Here is a 22,526-nt window from a genome sequence, read left to right as displayed (position 1 = left end):
GGACAAGTTAAGGCACTTGCCTGTAAAGCCTGACAACTTGGGTTCAATTCCCCGAAACCCACATAAAGCCAGATGCACAAAATGGCATGTGCATCGGAGTTCGTTTGTAATGGCTTGAGGGCCCCCGGTACGCCCCTCCCACACTCTCTCTGTTTATTTCTCTACTTGCAAATAAGTAAATAAAATATTTATGTGAAAAAAACAATTTTAGAAACATTTAGAATAAAAATGTATGATAGCTGTAGGAATTCAGGTTAGCCTGTGTTAAAGTGAAACCATACTTCAAAAAACCAAAAAAAAAAAGTTAGCTTTTGATAATTTTTCCAATTACTTCTCTAATTTTTTCTATAATCACTTGTAAATGTCTATAAGAACCTTCTTAACCTTTTCGGAGTACACCTGTAATGGTGCTCTATCTATCCATCTATCTATTTACCTACCTCCTACCTGTCTATCTAAATTTTCCCTTCTACCAAAGCTGTAAAGCTATAAAGCAAAATAAAACCCAAGACATTCCCTGATGATAAATCCTGTGGTCAACAAGCACACTCAGAGGATTCCTCTAACTACATTCCAAAGCGTACTGACTTGATCATCTACCAAATTAATTCTCCGTGGACTCTGTAGGGGAATGATGGGGTACGTCCCCCATCCCGTGGATTCTCCGGGAGGTAGGAAATCAAGGAGTGGCTGACACACAAAGGCCGCTCCGGTGCAGCTCCCAGTGGGACCAGGGAAGCAGGGTCCAGTGGAGACCAACCCTTGCTGAGCTCTTCCCAGCACCCTATCCTATCCCTCCTCTTCTCCTATTGGGAGGCAGAGGTGGGAGGATCGCCACGAGTTCAAGGTCACCCTGAGCTAGAGTAAGACCCTACCTCAAAAAACAAAACAAAACAAAAATAATCATCTAGGCACCCTAGAAGTCCAACTCAGAACAGTGCCCAATTACTTGCTTGTCACCCGCTTGAGTCTGTATGGTTTGTTCTCTTCCGGTCCAGTGTTAGCCTTACACCATGGAATCCCTGACTGATGGGATTTTTTCTCTCACGCCTTCTCCCAACTCTCCAACTGTGACTTGTTTACTTGTACTTGCTATTCAAGCGTGCATTAAACTTTAAACGACATACATTATTTAGGACAAGTTTCAAAATCACCTAGTAGCACACCTAAATAATGCAGGACTAGACTGTTGGTGTCTTCTTGGAGGAGCTCTGTATTTTGTTGACATGAACAGCAGCAACAATCAGCCCTGGCCGGGGTGTCCAGCGCATGCTTTCTATGGGCAGGAGCTCTTGGGGTGAGCACCCGGCCCCCCGCACAAGCAGGTGGGCAGAGGGCACCTGGGTAATGATAGTTTGTCTGCAAGCCCACGAGAGAGAGAGTTTCTTTTAGCTCAACAATTACGGTAATTTGAGAAACAGCTTGGGGTTCAGTGGCATGCAGACCTGAGTTGGAATCTGCTTCTGCCACTTAACTGCTGAGCGGGCCAAGGGTCTTGTCCTTGAAAGAACCCAGCTGATCTTAGAAGGACCGAGACAGGTCATGTTCAGGGCATCGGGCACTCACTAGCCTAGAAAGGCACTGGGGACAAAGAGTTTTGTTTATTTCATTGGCTACTGCATACCCACTACCCTGGCAACAGGGTGATCCTCCAACACCTGCCAAATGAATCTATGAATTATCTTTTTTTATACCCAGAGCTTTAAGGTTCATACTAATTTTTACAAACATTAAACAGTTGCCTTTTAATTATGAGCTACTTCTGCTTGTTAAGAGATACCACTGAGGGCTGGAGAGGTGGCTTAGAGGTTAAGGCGCTTGCCTATAAAGCCTAAGGATCCAGGTTTGATTCCCCAGTACCCATGTAAGCCAGATGCACAAGGTGGCACATTCATTTGTACTGACTAGAGGCTCTGGCACACCCATTCTCACTCCTTCTCTCTCTGTCTCTCTCTATTATCTGCTTATTTTTCTCTCCCCATCTCAAATAAATAAATAATTAAAAAAGAAGCCGGGCGTGGTGGCGCACGCCTTTAATCCCAGCACTCGGGAGGCAGAGGTGGGAGGATTGTGAGTTCGAGGCCACACTGAGACTCCATAGTGAATTCCAGGTCAGCCTGGGCTACAGCGAGACCCTACCTCAAAAAACCAAAAAAAAAAAAAAAAAAAAAAAAGATACCATTGATTTAGCATTTGTAACGATATTAAATATATATATATATAATTGAAGAAGTTACACTGCCTTCCAGAAACGTTAAAATGCAAGCAAAGGGCTTCAGAGTGGAGGACACGTGCTACATTAGTGAAATGAGCCCCGTTTCACCACCACTTGTTATTAAGTTACTGTAAGCACATTGTTCACTGTATGGACTTGTTCCATGCTTTTGCCATTCTCATCTGTCCTTAAGATCATTTTGTCCTACTTCATGTGGCTTCATTTGCACACTTAGCTTTTGATTTAATCTTCCTGGTACTTGTGAGTGCCTGACTCTAGAATCCCAGAAGCCACCTAAAAGCTGGAGGCTGGGTGTGGTGGCGCATGCCTTTAACCCAGATAGAGGTAGGAGTTCAAGACCACCCTGAGAACACATGGTGAATTCCAGGTCAGCTTGAGCTACAGTGAGACCCTGCCTCAAAAAAAAGAAAAAAAAAAAAACAAAGACAAAACAAAAAGCTTAGAGGTGGCCACACTGGCATCTGTGATCTGAGGCACACCTGTGGGGGAAGGTGAGGGGAAAGATGGCAGAGACAGGAGAAACTCCTAGAAGGTCATGGGCCAGCCAGCATGGCAAACAGCTGTGACCAGGGACCCTGCCTCAAGCAAGAAGATGAGAACCAGCACTTGATGTAGCCCCGGGGCCTCCACACCCATGGGGCACACTCATGCCAGCATTCATACACGTGAACATGCGCATGCACACACACATACACACAGAGACCAAGAACGTGTACAAGTCACGTAGCATTCACTATAATGCGTACTGAAGAAAAGCAATATGGCAAGATAGCCCTGATACCCAAGGGAACCCCGGAGCTGACGCCTGAAGAACAGAAGGTAAAGACCTTCAGAAGGCTAGAAAGGGAAATGGGGGTGGGGGGCAAGTTTGGAAAAATAAGCAATACCAAGTTCATTCCAGGTAGCTGAAAGAACATGGGTCCTGTTTTGAGACCAGGGTGATTCATGGAAGGTCCTGGCCAGAGTTGGGACCAGGGCTCAGGCCAGCTGTGGTGACAGGAGCAGCCTGGAGAGGCGGGGGCCGAAGCAGGAGGTTGAGGACGGTGTGGGAACCTGGACGAGAGAAGGTGGCAACCTTAGATAAGGTGAAGTCGTGGTGACAAAGTGAAGCAGGGACTGGGGCGCGTTCAGGGCTCTGTGATCAGATCCGGGGGCGCACTTCATGGGAGCTATGAGCAAAGGGAGAAATCACAGGTTTCTGGCTTGAGCAACTGGCCAAGCAGCACAGCCATGCGCTGAGCCGGCGAGGGCGCTGGAGGAAAGGCGGCCCACTGGGTTTGCGGTGCTCATCGGAATTTTAGACAGAGATGGAGAGGTGCTCAATGGTTACAGGCACCTGCATGCAAAGCCTGATTCTATTCCCCAGTAACCACGTGAAGCCAGATGCACAAAGTACCACGCGCATCTGGAGTTCCTTGGCTGTGGCAAAAGAACCTATCATGCCCATTCTCCCTCTCTCTCAAATAAATAAATAAAATTAAGAGAAATTTAAGCCAGGCGTGGTGGTACACGCCTTAAATCCCAGCACTGGGGGGAGGCAGAGGTAGGAGGATCGCCGTGAGTTTGAGGTCAGCCTGAGACTACCTAGTGGATTCCAGGTCAGTCTGAGATGAAGCAGCTACGCTGGGTAGCTCAGGAAGCATCTAGAAAGTCTTAGGGGACAAATGAAGCGTTCGGGCTCCTAAGCACCGAGGTGTGGCTGCCGGTTAATGGCAGGTCTTAAACCATCATGGGGCTTCCGAAGCAAAGACACTTGACGTCAGAACAGGGCCAGATCTGAGAGAACTCCAACAAGGGAAAGCAGTCATGGCTCGGGTGGGCCCTGGATAGAATGGCACGGATGTCTCGCCACACCTCAGTGCCCCACGCAGACCCCACTGCAGACTGGGGCGCCCGACACACCCGTTTCCAGGAGGCCTTGGTGGGCAATGCAACACACACCATAGCGTCTTCCAATTTAGCCCCATCCAAGCTCACACTTAGTTTGTTGCTTGATTTTTTCCCCCCTGTTTTGTTTTTATTTTTCCCACAGCAAGTTTGCAACACCACAGAATATTAACATGTAAAAAGATACAACCTTTGCCTGGTGTGGTGGCGACGCACACCCTTAATTCCAGCTCTTGGGAGGCAGAGATAGGACGGCCGTGAGTTTGAGGCCACCATGAGACTACAGAATGAATTCCAGGTCCCCCTGAGCTAGAGTGAGACCCTACCTTAAAAACAAACAACAACAAAAGGATACAACCTCCAAGAGATGGCTACACAATGCCAGAGGCGTGACCTGATCCTTCTGTTGGGAACTGTCTAGGTCAAAACTCCCACGGGAGTTCTCAACGTTTTAAATCCTTTTTATCTTTTTCAAAAGTTTTTATTTGTATTTATTAGAGACAGAGAGATTGAGAATGGGCACGCCAAGGCCTCTAGCCATTGCAAACGAACTCCAGATGCATACGGCACCATGTGCATCTGTCTTACGTTGGGATCTGGAGAATTGAACCTGGGTCCTGAGGCTTCACAGGTATGTGCCTTAACTGTCAAGCCATCTCTCCAGCCTCTTTTTTATTTTTTGTTTTTGAGGTAGGGTCTTGCTCCCTAGCCCAGGCTGACCTGGAATTCACTCTATAGTCTCAGGGTGGCCTTGAACTCACAGGGATCCTCCTACCTCTGTCTCCGGAGTGCTGGGATTCAAGGCGTGTATCACCACACCCGGCTTCCAGCATTTTAAGCTTGGAATCTGGAGACAGCAAATCTCTACACTGCACACTGAGGTCTTAAGGACAAGTCCCCGCCTCTCCCAGCCAGCTGTCACTTCAAGGCCAGCAGGTCTGCCGCACAACAAGCTGTGGGCTCCTCTCCTGGGTGGAAGCCTGGAGGCGCAGAAAGCTTATTTTTCTAGGCTCAGCACAAAAATTTGAGCCAGATGAGGCACAACCACAGCCACCGTGCCAGTGGGACACGCTGGTCTGATTCCCTTGGCCCTCTGGGACGACAAAGTTGTTTTTCACCCTCCCTACAGTTGGGGGCACGGGGACAAAGCTGGGTGGGAGACCTGAGGTCCTGCTCTGGGGGGCACGCACCTCCCTGCTTTGGCCAACCAGAGCGGGACCAGCGCTGACGGCATCCACCCGCCAGATGTCCCCAGGGGTCTAAAGCACTTGCTCGTCAAGTTGGGGGACAGTGGCTGTCCGTAGCCTACCCTTTGGGAGGGTGGTCCCTCCCCTTCCGGTTCTGGAGGTGGGTGGGCATGGCTGGCTCCTGTGCTTGCCCATCAAGTCCCTCACATGACCTGGCCACATGCCCGGCTGACTTTATCTCCCCTTGGACGAGCCCCGGAGAATTCCAGACGGAGAATGCCCGGCCTTCCTGGCTCCCACCATTTGCCGTAGGCACTTAGCTGTACCCCTCTCCATCCTTTCACCCTCTCCATGCCAGTGAGCTCTACTGCACCCACCGTTCCTGGGGCTACGCTTTGGCCTCCGCTGTCCAGCCTTGTCCCGCCGCTCATGTGTCAGTGAGAATCCAGGTTCTGGGCCATTGCTGGTGCTCTCCTGGTCCCCATTCTGAGCTCACTGCTCTCCTGACTCCTTCACCTCCCCCCATCTGCTCGGCCTTAAAATACGAATCTAGATTTGTGGTCACCACATGAACCACACCCTCGCCGAAGCCCACAACTCCAGCCTGCAAATATCTAACCTGGACTCATGATTCGCTTATATGTGGCCCCTCTCATCTGTGTCTGTGGACTTGTACTGGCTTTGAGAGCTGCTGGACTTAAACACCCAGCACCATCTTCTCATAAAGGTATAGCCTGCAGGGGCTGTGAGCTGGGCATGGTGGTGCATGCCTTTAATCCCAGCACTTGGGAGGCAGAGGGAGGAGAATCAGAGTTCAAGGGCAGCCTGGGACTAAGAGTGAGTTCCAGGTCAGCCTGGGCTAGAATAAGACCCCACTTCAAAAAAAAAAGTGAATGTGCCACTGATAGTAGGGTAATGATCCCCAAGTTCTCAAAGCTGGTGACTTGGAAGGACAATGGGACATTTCAGAAAGATGGCCATGCAATTCAGAAAGCTCCAAAGGTTGCGAGCTATGCCACTGTTTCCGACACCCCTGACCATATCATATAGGCATCCATGTTCATATGGAAATGAAGTTTCAATTTCTTCTACTGCAAGATGCCCAGTTGGAATCTGATAGGCACTACTAAAAGTCCCATTTAAAAAAAAATCCTAGCAAACCAATACTTGTTTCACTTCCTTACCCTGGGTTAGAGAGCGCAGTGAGTGAGAGCCTGCAGGTAAGCAAACGTCTTGTTCAGAAGCAGTCTCTAGTGTGTCTACAACCTGTGATGAAAGATGAACCTCTGTCCACAGCCTCAAGGTTCTCATGGTGACATAAGTAAACCAGTCACTGCCTCAGATGAAACGCAGTTTAAACATCTTTCCCAAGCCCAACACCGTCAGGAGGAATGGCGTGTTTAGGTGCAGCCACCCATGGGGACAGCCTCTTCCAGTCCCTTGGGTCACCAGCCTGGATGGAGGTCTTCTCCAGAAGTCTGGGCTTCTGGAACTTTCCACTGTTATTGTTCTGCTTGTCCGGATTTTCAAAGGCGGTTTGGGTTAAACTGGATCATTTGTCTTCCCGGTAGTTTTCCGCGAGGCTTTATTTTCTCAAGGATCTATACCGCTCTGTTTAGCTGGAGCTGCAGCCAAGAACTTGACACCCACACGAGGCTGTGGTTTGAGGGGAGCAGCCAGCAATGAGCCTGGTCTCCTCTGAAGTGCGTCCATATTTAGTGCTTCCTGAAAACTCTAAGACAGCCCGGGCTAGCCAGAGGTGACACTGGCGCTCCTGGCGCTTCCCGGACCTGGGACTTCCGTACAGAGTGCAGCCAGACAAGCTGACAGCTGCGGGAAGGTGCGCTGAACTCAGTTTGCTCCTATGAGCTTCCTCAACATGTCTGGGAAGTGAAGAACATTTCTCGGACCACTCTTTTTCATCCGAAAACACTTCAGATCTTGAAAGGGAGGATTTCAGTGTTACGCTCCTCCATTCTTCCAGTCTTTCATCCAGTCGTGAGCTTCATTTGCCCAACTAAAATTGACTATAATTCAAGATGGGGGAAAGCTTTGACAACAGGGAGTATTACTTAGAAAACTTTAGTGGAAACTGGGTATGGTTGTGTACCCCTGGAATCCAAGCACTTGGGAGCTGGAGGCAGGAGGAGAAGGGAGTTCAAAGTCATCTGCGGCTACATAGTGAGTACTGAGTTTGAGGATGTCCTGGGATCCTGTTTCATGAACAAACACTCCAAAACCCAACCCAAACTAAACAAGTCTTTTAAATAAAGCCAAAGGCCTTCTGAGCCACTTAGGAATCTCTTAGGAATCTTCTCTTGTCCCCCTTAATCTCACACACGTGTGTCTGGGCACACACACAGTACAGTACACAGGTAAAAGTGAGCCCCGCCTTTCCCCTTGTGTGAGGCGGGCTCTCTTGCTCTTCTCTGCTGTCTATGACCGGGCAGGCTAGCCCACAGTTCTGGGACTCTCTGAGCTCCGCCCCCTCTCTTGCCCATAGACATGCAGGGAACGCAGGTGCCACTTGTGTCTGGCTTTACATAGGTTCTGGGGACCCGAGCTCTGGTCACGTGGTTGGCGCAGCAAGCTCCTTTAATTACTGAGCCATCTCTCCAGAACTGAGCTCAACGTTTTCTTATACTTCTAATGCCACACGGGCCACCAGACAATACTTCCTGATTGATATACAGATGATGCCCATTCACTTCCACACCTGGGTTCTAAATGTTTTTATATTTAAAAAACACCAATTCTAGGGCTGAAAAGATGGCTCAGCAGTTAAGGTGCTTGCTTGCTTGCAAAGCCTAAGGATCCAAGTTCAATTCCTTAGTACTCACATTAAGGCAGATGCACAAGGTGGTGCATGTGTCTAGAGATTTTTGCAGTGGCTAGAGATCCTGGTGCACCCGTTCTCTCTCTCTCTCTCTCTCTCTGTGTGTGTGTGTGTGTCTGCATCTTTCTCAAATAAATAAATAAATAAATATTTTTTAAAGCTGCCCACTTAATAATCTGGAACAAAAGGTAGACTTTGGGATTGGAAGAATGTTCCCACCAACTCTCTACACAGACTCTGTTTCTGCTAGTCACAGCCTCTTCCTAACTACCCTGTCGCCTTAACCCTGGTGGGAGCTCTCCAAACCACTCAGAATCTCCACTCCTTTCTCTGGCTTAACTCCAGCAGAGACACGCTGTCATCCATCTTCCATGAGTCTTGTAAACGCAGCTGTCGGGGGCGAGGAGCACGTGACAGTCCATGTGCGTTTGGCCCCCGAGGGAGCCAGTGAGCACAATCCTTCGGAGACGATAAGACCTGGGCACCAGCCCTTACTTGCAGCTGCCCCTGTCCTGAAATCAGTCCCCTTGGTGACTTTGTGAGGGGCGCGTCCCACCTCCCAGCTGGCTGGAGAAAAGCTGGCACGTGGGGAGGTGAAGTCACTTGCTGGGGTGAACACGGGGCGTGGAGAAGAGCCCAGAGAGCTCAGCATCAGACATGGGATCCGAAGGCGCGCTCCATCACTCTGGGACAGCCCCTCCTCTCACTTTGAATTAGACGCTGCTGTGCCGCAACGGCTGGCTCAGTACCAATGTAGTAACGATACCAAACAGAGGGGACCAGGTATCATCAGAGCAGAAGAGGACTTCCGCACAAAGACTGTCTGATTGTTTATTTAATTAGCTGTTTGCAGTGCTGGGGGTTGAGCCTAGGGCCTCACGTACGCTAGGCAAGTGCTTTACCACTGAGCTATATCCCAGCCCTAAGACTAGCTCTGTCAAAAACTCCAAAATGAGGGGCTGGAGAGATGGCTTAGCGGTTAAGCGCTTGCCTGTGAAGCCTAAGGACCCCGGTTCGAGGCTCGGTTCCCCAGGTCCCACGTTAGCCAGATGCACAAGGGGGCGCACGCGTCTGGAGTTCGTTTGCAGTGGCTGGAAGCCCTGGCGTGCCCATTCTCTCTCTCTCTCTATCTGCTTCTTTCTCTCTCTGTCTGTCGCTCTCAAATAAATAAATAAAAATTAAAAAAAAAAAACTCCAAAATGAGCTGGATGTGGGGGCGCATGCCTTTCATCCCAGCACTGGGGAGGCAGAGGTAGGAGAAGTGCTGTGAGTTCAAGGCCACCCTGAGACTACAGAGCGAATTCCACGTCAGCCTGGGCTTGAGTGAGACCCTACCTTGAAAAACCAAAGAAAAAAAACAACCAAACGAAAACAAATGAACAAAAAAACCCTGCAAAACTCTAAAAGCAAGATTTTTTTTAAGTAGCCCTATGTGACAAGCATTACCAAGTAAATGTGGAGAATGGACTGAGTATGTCTAAAGACATCAACATTTGAACTACGCCAAGAAGCTGAGAACAGAAGAAAGTAGGCCAGTGAGGCTGTCGCCAGTCCTGTCTCTTCAGCAAACAGTGTGGAGACCGGGTGAGCACGGCCCCACGGGGTCTGCCTGGCAAGGCCCAGCAGCTGTTGCACCATCGCCACGGGGAGGCCGAGCGGCTCTCTGCGGTGGCCTCCTGAAGATGTGAAGGGGACACTCATGGACTTCTTTTATATACGGGCTGAAGCCATCAACACTGGATCTTAAATTTTTTTTTTTTTTTAGTTTTTATTTATTTATTTATTTATTTATTTTTGGTTTTTCAAGGTAGGGTCTCACTCTGGTCCAGGCTGACCTGGAATTAACTCTGTCATCTCAGGGTGGCCTTGAACTTATGGCAATCCTCCTACCTCTGCCTCCCGAGTGCTGGGATTAAAGGCGTGCGCCACCACGCCCGGCTCTAGTTTTTATTTATTTATCTAAGACAGAGACAGAGAGAAAAAAGGGCACACCAGGGCCTCCAGCTGCTGCAACTCCAGGTACATGTACCAACTTGTGCATCTGGCTTCTATGGGTCCTGAGGAATCAAACCTGGGTCCTTTTGCTTTGCAGGCAAGAGCCTCAACCGCTAAGCCATCTCTCCAGCCCAACACTGTATCTTTTTAAGTGACCAGTGCTTTTTTTTTTTTTTTATTTTCCAACTATGGGATCCATTTGTATCGGGGAGGGAAAGGTCTACTTAGGACTCCCTTTATGTATGTGACTGGTACACAGCAAGTCCTGCAGACAATTTCTAAGTGTCTGTCACTTTTGATTTGATTGCTCTTTGGTGAGAGAAAACCCAGTCGTTAAACAAGTTAATTTGTCCAATCCATGACAAGCCTTACAGAGCCCACCTTGTTAGATCAGTAACATTGACTGCAACTGTAAGGACACGAGAAAAGCACTACATCACAAAATAAAATAAGGGTTGCCCCTGCCCCTGATTCACACACACAGACACACACACCCCTCACAAGAGTCTCAACAAACCTCAGCCATCTGTGACAGAGCCGTCTTCGGTGCTTGCTGTGTGCTGGCAGGCTTATCGTTACCTCTCCATCTCTCTACCACCGCTGTTGGCTTAAACGAGTGATTTATGAGCCAGCCTTGGTGCCGCATGAATGGAATCCCAGCACTAGGGAGGCTGTGGCAGGAGGATCATGACTTTAAGGCCAGCCTGGGCATATAATGAAGCCCTGTAAAACCAAGGGCCGGAGAGATGGCTTAGCAGTTAAGGCACTTGCCTGCAAGGCCAAAGGACTCAGGTTCAATTCCCCAGGGCCCACATTAAGCCAGATGCACAAGGTGGTGCCTATGTCTGGAGGCCCTGCCATGCCCATTCTCTTCCTCTCTCTCTCTTCCTCTTTCACTCTCAAATGAATCAATAAAAATAAAATATTCAAAAAAGAAGACAAAATAAGAACATGGGTAAGTGAGTCTGTCTGTTAAGCATCTCTCTGTGAACTCAGAGTCACTATAGTCGGGGGTGTTGTACCTTTCAAAGTCAGCAAGCCCTCTTGCTTTGGCCCTTTCCCCCATTCAGGTGCAGGACAAAGGGGCCCCAGGAAAGGGGACTTCGCCATCCTTCTTCTCTTTGTGCTAGGCCTCTGGAAGAGCACCCGAAGACATATTAATTGATGGAGAGTAACAACTCGTTCTGGAAACATGAAGAATAACACAACCTTATGCTGGGCGTGGTGGCGCACGCCTTTAACCCCAGCACTCGGGAGGCAGAGGTAGGGGGATAGCTGTGTTCGAGGCCACCCTGAGACTACACAGTGAATTCCAGGTCAGCCTGGGCTAGAGTGAAACTCTACCTCAAAAAAAGGGGGGGAGGCTGGAGAGAAGACTTGGCAGTTAAGGCGTTTGACTGCAAAAGCCAAAGGACCTCGGTACAATTCTCCAGGACCCATGTAAGCCAGATGTACAAGGGAGGTGGGGCATGTGTCTGGAGTTCCTTTGCAGTGGCTGGAGGCCCTGGCATGCCCATTATCTCTCTCTCTGCCTCTTTCTCTCTCTCTCTCAAATAAATAAATTAAAAAGGCAAACAAGCCGGGCGTGATGGCACACTTTAATCATAACACTCAGGAGGCAGAGGTAGGATCACCATGAGTTCGAGGCCACCCTGAGACTACACAGTGAATTCCAGGTCAGCCTGAACTACAGTGAGATCCTACCTCAAAAAATAAAAAAATAAAAAGAATAACCACTTTTACACCTGAGGTGCCACAGGGTCTTGCACGTGACTTCACCCCTTCTCTTTCTGATTTTCTCTGACAACACTGTAATAGCATTCACAGTGGTACTTTAGTTTACTGAGTTGCAAGGAAAAAGAGGCTCAAAGATAGACAGAAAGCAAGACAGAGAGATGACAGAGAACCTGGTACTCTCTCAGCCTAAGGTGATGGGGAGGGCAGGGAATTCCTCTCTAGACCTGTGCCAGGTTGACAGAGCAGGAAAGGCATGCGTGTCCCCACTCACAAGTAATGTGGCCTCGCCAGCTCTCTCCATATGAGAAATAATTACAGTGGAAGGACGCTGTTATTTTCATGTTATGCTTTTTCATTATCAGAGCTTGTGCTGCGTGAAAGCTTCCTTAGGGACATCTGGTCACAGAATCTAGAGACCAAGGACCCAGAGCTTAACACTGCTCCCTGGATGGGCCTTCTGGGGAGGAACAGAGTGCCAGCGATGCGCGCTCCACTCCTGCGTTCTGCCTATGCAACCAACGGGGCTGGCTGCGCCCTCCAAAGACCCCTGCTCAAGTTGATACAACCCCAAAGTCCCACTGACTCCAGAGGAAGACTGTGGTGCTGTCCCCCTGGGCAGCACGGAGGCTTGGTAATCTGCTAAATTATTTGCAGATGAAGACCAAGGAGAGTTAAGCTCGCCCCAAGTTAGCCCTGTCCAAACAGAGTCACTTACGCCTTCCTAAGTCCTGTGAGACTTTTGCTCTAAGTAGAAACCCCAAAGCAAAAAGAACTTACTCATGCAAACTTTAAATCTCACCAGGTAAAACTGGGATTATTTCAAAGCATCATTTAAAAAAATAATAATTTATATGATGGAGAATGTAATTTCAAAGGGGAAAGTGTGGGGTTGGGGAGGGAGGGAATTACCATGGGACTTTTTTTATAATCATGGAAAATGTTAATAAAAATTTAAAAATTAAAAATAAATAATAATAATAATAATAATTTACATGTATGCTAGGAGAATAAAACACATGGTCTTTTCTAAGTAAATTCCATTTATGAGCCGGGCGTGGTGGCGCACGCCTTTAATCCCAGCACTCAGGAAGCAGAGGTAGGAGGATCGCTATGAGTTCGAGGCCACCCTGAGACTACGTAGTCATAGTGAAATCCAGGTCAGCCTGAGCTAGAGTAAACCTTAGCTTGAAAAACCAAAAACCAAAAACCAAAACAAAAACAAAAACAAAATCCCCTCTATTTGTTATTTAACAGTAATCAAGGACTAGAGAGATGGCTCAGCAGTTAAAGGCGGTTGTTTGCAAAGTCTGCCAGTGTGCTTCAGGTCCCCAGCACCTACATAAAGCCAGATGTACAAATTGGCACATGCATGCATGTGGAGCTCGTGTGCAGTGGCTAAAGGTCCTGGTGTGCCCATTCATTCTCATCCTCTTTCTCTTTCTGAATGCAAATGCATAGTAAATTGTTTAAAAGTAATTAATGCTGAGGAAAAAGTGAAAACCAGAAGTTTATTTTTTTATACTGGACTGATAAACTTATCAGAACTTATCAGACCAAGAAACCACCTCTCGCTGGGTGTGGTGGAGCACACCTTTAATCCCAGCACTCGGAAGGCTGTGGCAGGAGGACTGCCCTAAATTCGAGGCTAACCTGAGACAAATTTCAGGTCAGCTTGGGCTGGAGCAAGACCCAACCTCAAAACACCAAAAGAAAAAGCAAAAAGAAGAAGAAACTACCTCTCATAAGAAAGACAACATCGGGCTGGAGAGATGGCTTAGTGATTACGCGCTTGCCTGTGAAACCTACGGACCCTGGTTTGAGGCTCGATACTCCAGTATCCATGTAAACCAGATGCACAAGGTGGTGCATGCATCTGGAGCTCGTTTGCAGTGGCTGGAGGCCCTAATGGACCCATTCTCTCTCTCTCCCTCCTTCTCTCTGGTGTTCTCAAATAAATAAATAAATAAAAATAAATAAATAATTTGAAAAAAAAGAAAGACAACGTTACAAGACTCTGTGGGAATAATTCAACATGTATTTTTAAATTGAAAAAAAGACCCCAGCACTTTTGTTGAAGAACATAAAATAAGACTCAAATAAATGGAGAAGTAAATTATGTTTTCTTACAGATAACATAATAAGTCAGAGATCTTTCTGAATTTATCTGTAAATCTAACGGAGCCTCAGTCAGAATTCCAGCAATCTTGTTGAACTTAGGAGAAATAATTTTTAACCTCATAGGAGAAAAGGTGAGAAAAATGGAGCTTCGGAAATGGTTCAGTGATTAAAGGTGCTTGCTTGCAAAGTCTGCCAGCCCAGGTTTGATCCCCAGTGGCACATACATCTGGAGTTTATTTGCAATAAAAATAGGCCCTAGAAGAAAGAGAAATCACCAGTAAAGATACTCAACAGTGGACATTGCAAGCCTTATATTTGGCCAGCCAGGCCAAATGAGCCAACAGGTACAATAGTGGCATGTCTATCATGGTGGAAACCAACTGCCCTCTAATTGGACTGGAGGCCTGCTTCATGGGAGAGAATACATCCCTGATACTGAAAACTTAAAACAGGGGTAGTCATGAGCCCTAGGGGTGTAATGTCTGCTGCTGTCTGGATAAATGTATATACTATGCTTATCAAATTGCCCAGTAAGCACTTTTCTTAATGTTCATACCCTTGTATTAATGCTACTCTCACTTTTGGTAGAAGAAATCTTCTCTTTTCAGATTGCAGTGACCTTGGGACGACTCAGAAGGTACCACGGTGATGGAAAGAAATGACCACAGTGCTCAGTGATGCAATATCTCTATCACACCTTCCAAGGCTCAGGGTCTAATGCGGAAGAGGTGGCAGAAAGAACGTAAGAGCCAAAGGAAGGGTAGGACTCCTTACAACGTGCTCCCCCCCAGACATAAAATGGCCTGGATCTCCATGACCTCACAGTGCCTGACACTACCTACACAAGACCATCATAAGAGGAGGAAAAGATCATGACATCAAAATAAAAGAGACACTGATTGAGATGGGGAGGGGGTATGATGGAGAGTGGAGTTTCAAAGGGGAAGGTGGGGGAAGGAAGGGCATTACCACGGGATATTTTTTATAATCATGGAAGTTGTTAATAAAAATTTGGAAAAAAAATAGGCCCTAGCACACCCATGCTCACTCATCCTCTGTTCATAAATAAATAATAAATAAACAATAAACAAAAGAGTGGCGTGATGAGGTCCAGCAAGGCCTTGCCCATCAACAGTGAACCCCAGAGCAGGGGCTGGAAGAAGGACGGGCTGGGCACTGCCAGAGAAAGGCAGCGTGCCACGAAAGTAAACAGAAACGCTGTGCCAGCGACGGAAAAGGAGAACAACCGGTAAGGCCAAGAACCAGCAAAGATAAGGCACAACGGGGAGTGTACACAGCACTGGCAGGCATGTCACCTGTTGTCACTTTAAGGAAAAAGGGACGCTCAGCAGTTCCGCACTTGTCCACAAAGCTTGATGGCCTGGGTTGGATTCCCCAGTAAGTCATGTAAAGCCAGATGCACAAGGTGGTACACGCATCTGGACTTCATTTTCAGTGGCAAGAGGACATGTTGTGTTCATTCTCTCTCTCCTTGCAAAAATAAGTCAATAGCCGGGCGTGGTGGCACACGCCTTTAATCCCAGCACTTAGGAGGCAGAGGTAGGAGGATCGCTGTGAGTTCGAGGCCACCCTGAGACTCTATAGCGAATTCCAGGTCAGCCTGGGCTACAGTAAGACCCTACCTCGAAAAACAAAACAAAACAAAACAAAAAAAAAAAGTCAATAATAAAATTATTTAGCCCGGCATTTAATCCCAACACTTGGGAGGCTGAGGTATGGGGATCTCTGAGAGTTCAAGGCCAGTCTGAAATTAATTCCAGGTCAGCCTGGGCTACAGCAAGACCCTATCTCAAAAATAAATAAGTAGTGCTCGCTTCGGCAGCACATATACTAAAATTGGAACGATACAGAGAAGATTAGCATGGCCCCTGCGCAAGGATGACACGCAAATTCGTGAAGCGTTCCATATTTTTTACTAATAACTGGGGGCTAACTCCACAATGCACGACCCATTTTCAATAATAAGGAGTGTCTAATGGGAGGGGGTAGATCACAGATGAGCCTAAATAATGGTACCAAACTGCCTGTATTTACTGAAAAGAAAACTAATAAATTAAATTAAAAAAAAAAATGGGCAAAAAGAAAAAAAAAAAAAATAAAAGGTCAAGGGGAAAAAATAAATAAATAAATAAGTAAAATAAAATAAACAAAGAAAAGAGCTGGGGGCTGGTGAGATGGCTCAGCAGTTAAGGTATTTGTCTTCAAAGCCTAATGACCTGGGTTCGATTCCCCAGTACCCATGTAAAGCTGGAAGCATAACGTGGCACATGCATCTGGAGTTGATTTTCAGTGGCTGGAGGTCCTGGAGCACCCATTCACTCTCTTTCTCCTCTCTCTCTGCTATATATAAATAAATAACCTGGGCTGGAGAGATGGCTTAGTGGTTAAGGCGCTTGCCTGCAAAGCTTAGGAACTCATGTTCCAGTTTCCAGGCCCCACACAGCCAGATGCCGAGACGCAAGAGCACAACACTGCATGGGCACACAAGGGGCACACAGCTCCGGAGTTCATTCGTGGCGGCTGGCGGCCCTGGTATGCCCATTCCCTCTCTCTAAATAATAAATAAATAAATACTGTAAAAAACAGAGGATCACTGTGAGTTCAAGGCCATCTTGAGACTACATAGTGACCCTAACTTGCAAAAAAAAAAAAAAGTCTTTAAAAAAAGATTTGGACCACCCGGGCGTGGTGGCGCATGCCTTTAATCCCAGCACTTGGGAGGCAGAGGTAGGAGGATCGCCATGAGTTCGAGGTCACCCTGAGACTCCATAGTGAATTCCAGGTCAGCCTGGGCTAGAGTGAGACCCTACCTCAAAAAAAACAAAAACAAAAAAAAAAAAAAAGATTTGGGCTGGAGGGGTGGATTAACGGTTAAGGTGCTTGCCTGCAAAGCCAAAGGACTCAGGTTCAATTCCCCAGTACCCACGTAAGCCAGCTGCACAAGGTGATGCATGTATTTGGAGTTTCTTTGCAGTGGCTAGAGGCCCTGGCACACCCACTCTCTCTCTCTCTCTCTCTGTCAAATATACACATTAAAATGAAGTTGGGAATGGTGTTAACAGGCCAGGACTCTCAGCACTTGGACAAGCCAGGCAGTATTGTGAGCTTGTTGCATGTACAGGATTAGAACACGGTGAAAGCAGAGCAAAACAAAAGAAGTGGTGCCGCTCCTGGTAAACTGCCTGTGCAGCGAACCCACCATCCACGAACTCAAGCAACCCGAATCAAACCCAGCGAGTCTCTCTCTCCCTCTCTCACACACACATCAAAGTCACAGACCATGGGAGGGGATTATGATACATTATATACATGTCAAGAAGTAAAACCTTAAAAGTTCAGAAGACAAAAGGATAATTACTTTAATGTATGTAATAAAGTGGCTGGAGAGAGCTCAGTGATGAAGGCACTTGCCTGCAAAGCCTAAGGACACAGGTTCAACTCCCTAGTACCAGGTGGCATGTATGTCTGGAGTTCATTCGCAGTGGTTAAAGGCCCTGGAGTGCCTAACCTCTCTATCTCCTTTCTCTCTATCTCAAATAAATAAACACTTTAAAAGTATGTAAAAGGGCTGGAGAGATGGCTTAATGGTTATGGCGCTTGCCTGCAAAGCCAAAGGATCCCAGTTCAATTCTCCAGGGCCCATGTAAGCCAGATGCACAAGGGGGCGCATGCGTCTGGAGTTCATTTGCAGCGTGGTTGGAGGCTCTGGTGCACCAATTCTCTCTCTCTCTCTCTCTAATAAATAAATAAAAAATATTTAAAAAATAAAAATATCTAAAAAAATACAAAACAAAAAAGGATTAAAATTCAAAGTGCACTAACTCTTAGATCTAGGAATCCCCCCTTTCGAAATCTATCTAAATCAAAGTACTAGGACAGAAGGACACCATCAAGATTGCTTCCTGAAAGCCACCTTTGGAGTGACTGTCCCCCAATATGGGAAAACGCGATGAGGCTCAATACACTGAGCAGAAGGGAGCCCACGAGGCAGGAGTAAGGAAAGATCCTCAGACGCGTCTGGCTATTGCTCAAGCACAGGGATCTATGCCAAGCTAGTAGAAGACATGGAGGGAAACGGGAGGGACTGTTGACTTCAGACACACCCGCACTGTTTCCTTTACCAAAAAGCAGGTGATACTTTCACTGGCTTGAACGAGGAAAAGAAAAATACCTCCATCGAGGCACACAAAATCTATGAAATGCCTAATTCCCCAGGGTACAAAGGCACCCATGGCCCTCTCTCAAGCCACGCCGTAAGGGATCACCCAGGATGGCACGTGTATAGAGTCCTCGCTGTTCAACATGCTTGGAAAGCGCTGGTTTCTGACAGCCCGGACACCAGGCTGACTGCCCGATGCTGCGCGCTGCCGGGCTCCCTGACCTAGAACTTTGGACGGGACAGCCGGGGACTGGGCTCCGCTTTCTGGGCCTGCAGCTGCTTGGCTAAGGCCCTCACGCTCTGCTTTGCTCCTTTCTGCCAACGGTACCTAAATCGTGACATTGTTTTCAAACAGGTAAAGCTAGAGTGAGACCCTACCTTGAAGAACCAAAAAAGAAAGAAAGAAAGAAAGAAAGGAAAAGAAAAAGAGAGAAAAAATAAAGAAATTTAATAGTCTCCAATCACACTTAGGTCCAGGGCAAGTACTGAAACTGCTGCTGTACTTCTAGGGTGTAGCGATGACAAAGCTGAGCCCCTTTCTGATTTGTGTCCATCTAGAAATGCTGACGTGTTCCACTGCTTCTGCCTGGCAAGCTCTTCTTAACACTAGGAAATACACTGCAGGTAACGCTCCTTCTGTTGACTGGAGGGAAAGGGGACCACCTCCCACAGAACTTGTTAAACTTCAAAATGACCAACTACAAACATTTTTAAATTGAACTTTAAGGATTAAAACAGTAACAATTCCAATCACAACTTTTCTTTCTTTCTTTTCTTTTCGAGGTAGGGTCTCACTCCAGTCCAGGCTGACCTGGAATTTAGTATAGAGTCTCGGGGTGGCCTCGAACTCATGGCGATCCCCCTACTTCTGCCTCCCGAGTGCTGGGATTAAAGGTGTGCGCCACCACGCCCAGCACAACTTTTCTAATTGTGGAAAATTACCGACTATAGTTTGGTCTTCCTAAATTAAGCTTTCTGGTATCTTTCAGTTCCACGGTTCAGAATCCATTGCTCTGCAGCAGGCTCAAGTGCCTTCACACCCTCTCTAAAACTACTGAACAAAACCACTTACCTCCATGAGGAGATGCAAGTACACTGAACACAGAAAATATGGCAAGCTACTGATTACCTACTTTCTTCTTTTTTAAATTAATATTATTTTTATTTATTTATTAGAGAGAGGGAGAGAAAGAGAGAGAGAATTGGTGTGCCAGGGCCTCTAGCCACTGAAAACGAACTCCAGATGAATGTGCCACCACGTGCATCTGGCTTATGTGGGATCTGGAGAATGGAACTTGGGTCCTTAGGCTTTGCAGGCAAGCGTCTTAACTGCTGAACCATCTCTCCAGTCCTGGTTACCTACTTTCTAATCCTTGCAAACACACATGAACTACACATCCCATACAGTGGTTACATGTCTTCTTGGCTGATGCACAAATTGATGAATTCAAAGACAAAAATACCGATGAGGGAAAAACAGGAAGTCCCAACTTGGAAAAACAATCCACCTTTTATGCAAGCCACGGAAAGATTAGACAAACTAAGTATTGTTGACATTGGCTGCAAACTTCTAAAAGGGATAAAACCTTAAAATACATCTGGAATGAAACCAATTCACCTATTCACTGGTTCTTTTTCTTTTCTCCCTCTGTAAATATATTTCAAAGGAAATGCTAAGAAGAAGCCTAAAATTATTTTCACATTCACCCCTAACAGGGAACTGGACTTAGAGGTCTCTGTTTTCAGGTGCCTTTCTTTCTGTGCACAGGGGTCTGATGGGGCTTTTCAGGGGTTATTTCATTCGATCCTTCTGAAACCCCGGCAAGATAGTCTTACTCTGAGAGAGAGAGAGAGAAATTGAGATTGGAGCTCAGAAGAAAAATTATTCCCAATGGCCAGAAATCTACTTAAGAGCATTGGGACTTGGGTCTGTGGCCATCAGATTTGCATGTGAGTTTCCTGCACGCTGACTGTTACCTTAAGCACACAACGTACCCTCTCTGAGATCCGATGCCCTCCGTAAAATAGGAATGCTTCTACAGATCTGTCTCACCTAGAGCAGAGTTTAGAGTTCACGGAGATGAAGTGACAGTGGGTAGAAATCATCAGCCCTCTGTTTCCCTCAAGCAACGACAGTGGGGGCTGGATGGTTGGGAGATGTGAGGCCCAAACCCGATGCCCGGTCACACAGGTACCCCAAGTCCCCCAGGGGAACTCAAGCAGACTTGGCTCAGAACAGACTGAACAGGGGTGATGCAGACCTGTGTGTGGCATATCTAAAATCCTTTTGAGGGTTGGAGGGATGGCTTAGCAGTTAAGGCATTTGCCTGCAAAGCCAAAGGACCCAGGTTCGATTCCCCAGGACCAACATAAGCCAGATGCACAAGGTGGCACACGCGACTGGAGTTGGTTGCAGTGGCTGAAGGCCCTGGCACACCCATTTTCTCCCTCTCCCTCTGCCTCTTTCTCTCTCTCTCAAATAAATAAATAAATATTAAAATCCTTTTGGGCTCAGGAGGCAGCAGACGAGGAAGAGCTGTGGTGTTGACAAAAGTCCTGTGCCCTAAGCAGGACAGTCTACTTTCCACACAACAGGCAAAAGGAAAGATGGCAAGCCAGGGGCTGCTCAGGGTATGAAAGCTGCTGTGGTGAGAATGTACACTGTGACAGATCGGGGCCCACATGGGTGGAGGGCAAGGAGAATGAAGCCAACCTACAATGTGATGGAAGAAACAGACAGATTCTTGTCTGCCTCCAGCATTCATTCACCATCCCTGGTCACTACCCCTGAGGGCAGACATACCTCCTTCATTCCACATGGAGGTTATCAATACACACTGAAAAGAAGAGAGACGGGACATAAGATGGGTCAGTTGGAAAAGCGCTTACTGTGTAAGCATAAGGATCTGAGTTCAAGTCCCCAGAACCCACATAAATGCCAGGCTTGATGGCATCTGTCTGTAACTTTAGTGCTCAGCAGGAAGAGACAAGTAGAGCCGTGGGGCAAACTGACTAGTTAGTTAGTCCAGCTGAGTCGGCAAGCGCTAGGACCAGGTAGAGACCCTGGCTCAATAAAAAAGAGGTATAGAGTGGGCGTGGTGGTGCACACCGTTAACCTCAGCACTCGGGAGGCCAAGGTAGGAGGATCACTGTGAGTTCAAGGCCAGTCTGACTCTACACAATGAGTTCCAGGTCAACCTGGGCTAGAGTGAGACCCTATCTTGGGGGTTAAAAAATGTCAGATAAGCCAGCACTCGGGAGGCGGAGGTAGGAGGATTGCTGTGAGTTCGAGGCCACCCTGAGACTCCATAGTGAATTCCAGGTCAGCCTGGGCTAGAGTGAGACCCTACCTCAAAAAACCAAAAAAAAAAAAAAAATGTCAGATAAGCCGGGCGTGGTGACGCATGCCTTTAATCCCAGCTCTCGGGAGGCAGAGGTAGGAGGATCACTGTAAGTTCAAGGCTACCCTGAGACTACAGAGTTAATTCCAGGTCAGCCTGGACCAGCGTGAGACCCTACCTCAAAACAACAACAACAACAACAACAAAAAAGCCAGATATAGTGGTGCATGCCTTGAATCCCAGCACTCTGGAGGCTGAGATAGGAGGATTGTTGTGAGTTCAAGGCCAGTCTGAGACTACATAGTAAATTCCAGGTCAGTCTGGGCTAGAGTGAGACCCTACCTTGAAAAACCAAACATAAATAAATAAGTAGGGCACTCAAGGAGGTCGGCCGACATTGGTCTCTGGCCTGTATACATGTGTACCACACACATACATATACACATACACACACATGCAACAAATCAAGAGAGACAGAGATTCAGGGTAGTGGCGATATGGGAGGGTAGATACCTGTGCCAGGGATTGGGTGCTAGAGAATACAGGCAGAGAACACTACCTGGGCTGACTGCCCATCCCTGGAGTTACATAAGATGAAAATACAGCCATGCTTATTTACAGTGACTCCTACGCACAAGAGGTAGACCCTCTTTCCGGAGACTGAAGAGGGACGTGTTAACCGAGCCTGGCTGTGGGATTCAGGCTGCCTTGACCTTGACATTAAGCTATAGCAGTCTGCAAATTCAACAATGACGTGCCTCTGTCACTGGGCTGACCCACACGAGGCGCCCACGTGTGCAGGGATAGCTTCCAGGATCCTGGGCCTGACAGTGCCAATGACCTGAGCCCCGACAGGCCCTTGGTGGATGGCCGCTTTGGTCAGTAGCTCACGGGAATTCCCCGCTGTGCAGAGGCCGGGCCCAGGCAGCGCCGGCAGCAAGCTGAGTAGGAGATCGGGGCCAGTGAGGACGCAAGACATCCTGTACTTCCTGAGATACAGAGCTGGGGG

General features: G+C 47.5%; 1 protein-coding gene and 1 non-coding gene across 2 annotated transcripts in view; one reads left to right on the top strand and one right to left on the bottom strand.

The window, feature by feature from the left end:
- The window catches only part of Ankh (ANKH inorganic pyrophosphate transport regulator), a 157,716-nt gene that overhangs the window by 66,866 nt on the left and 68,324 nt on the right, over window positions 1-22,526 (bottom strand). The gene's annotated exons all lie outside the window — the stretch shown is intronic.
- Window positions 15,824-15,930, top strand: LOC123454444. Its single transcript, XR_006633394.1, has one exon. It is a non-coding gene; the product is annotated as a U6 spliceosomal RNA (small nuclear RNA).

Source organism: Jaculus jaculus, chromosome 13 (genome assembly GCF_020740685.1).
Source record: "Jaculus jaculus isolate mJacJac1 chromosome 13, mJacJac1.mat.Y.cur, whole genome shotgun sequence".
Classification (NCBI taxonomy): domain Eukaryota; kingdom Metazoa; phylum Chordata; class Mammalia; order Rodentia; family Dipodidae; genus Jaculus; species Jaculus jaculus.
Note: the sequence above shows the minus strand (reverse complement) of the source record. Positions and strands in the feature narration are given on the sequence as shown.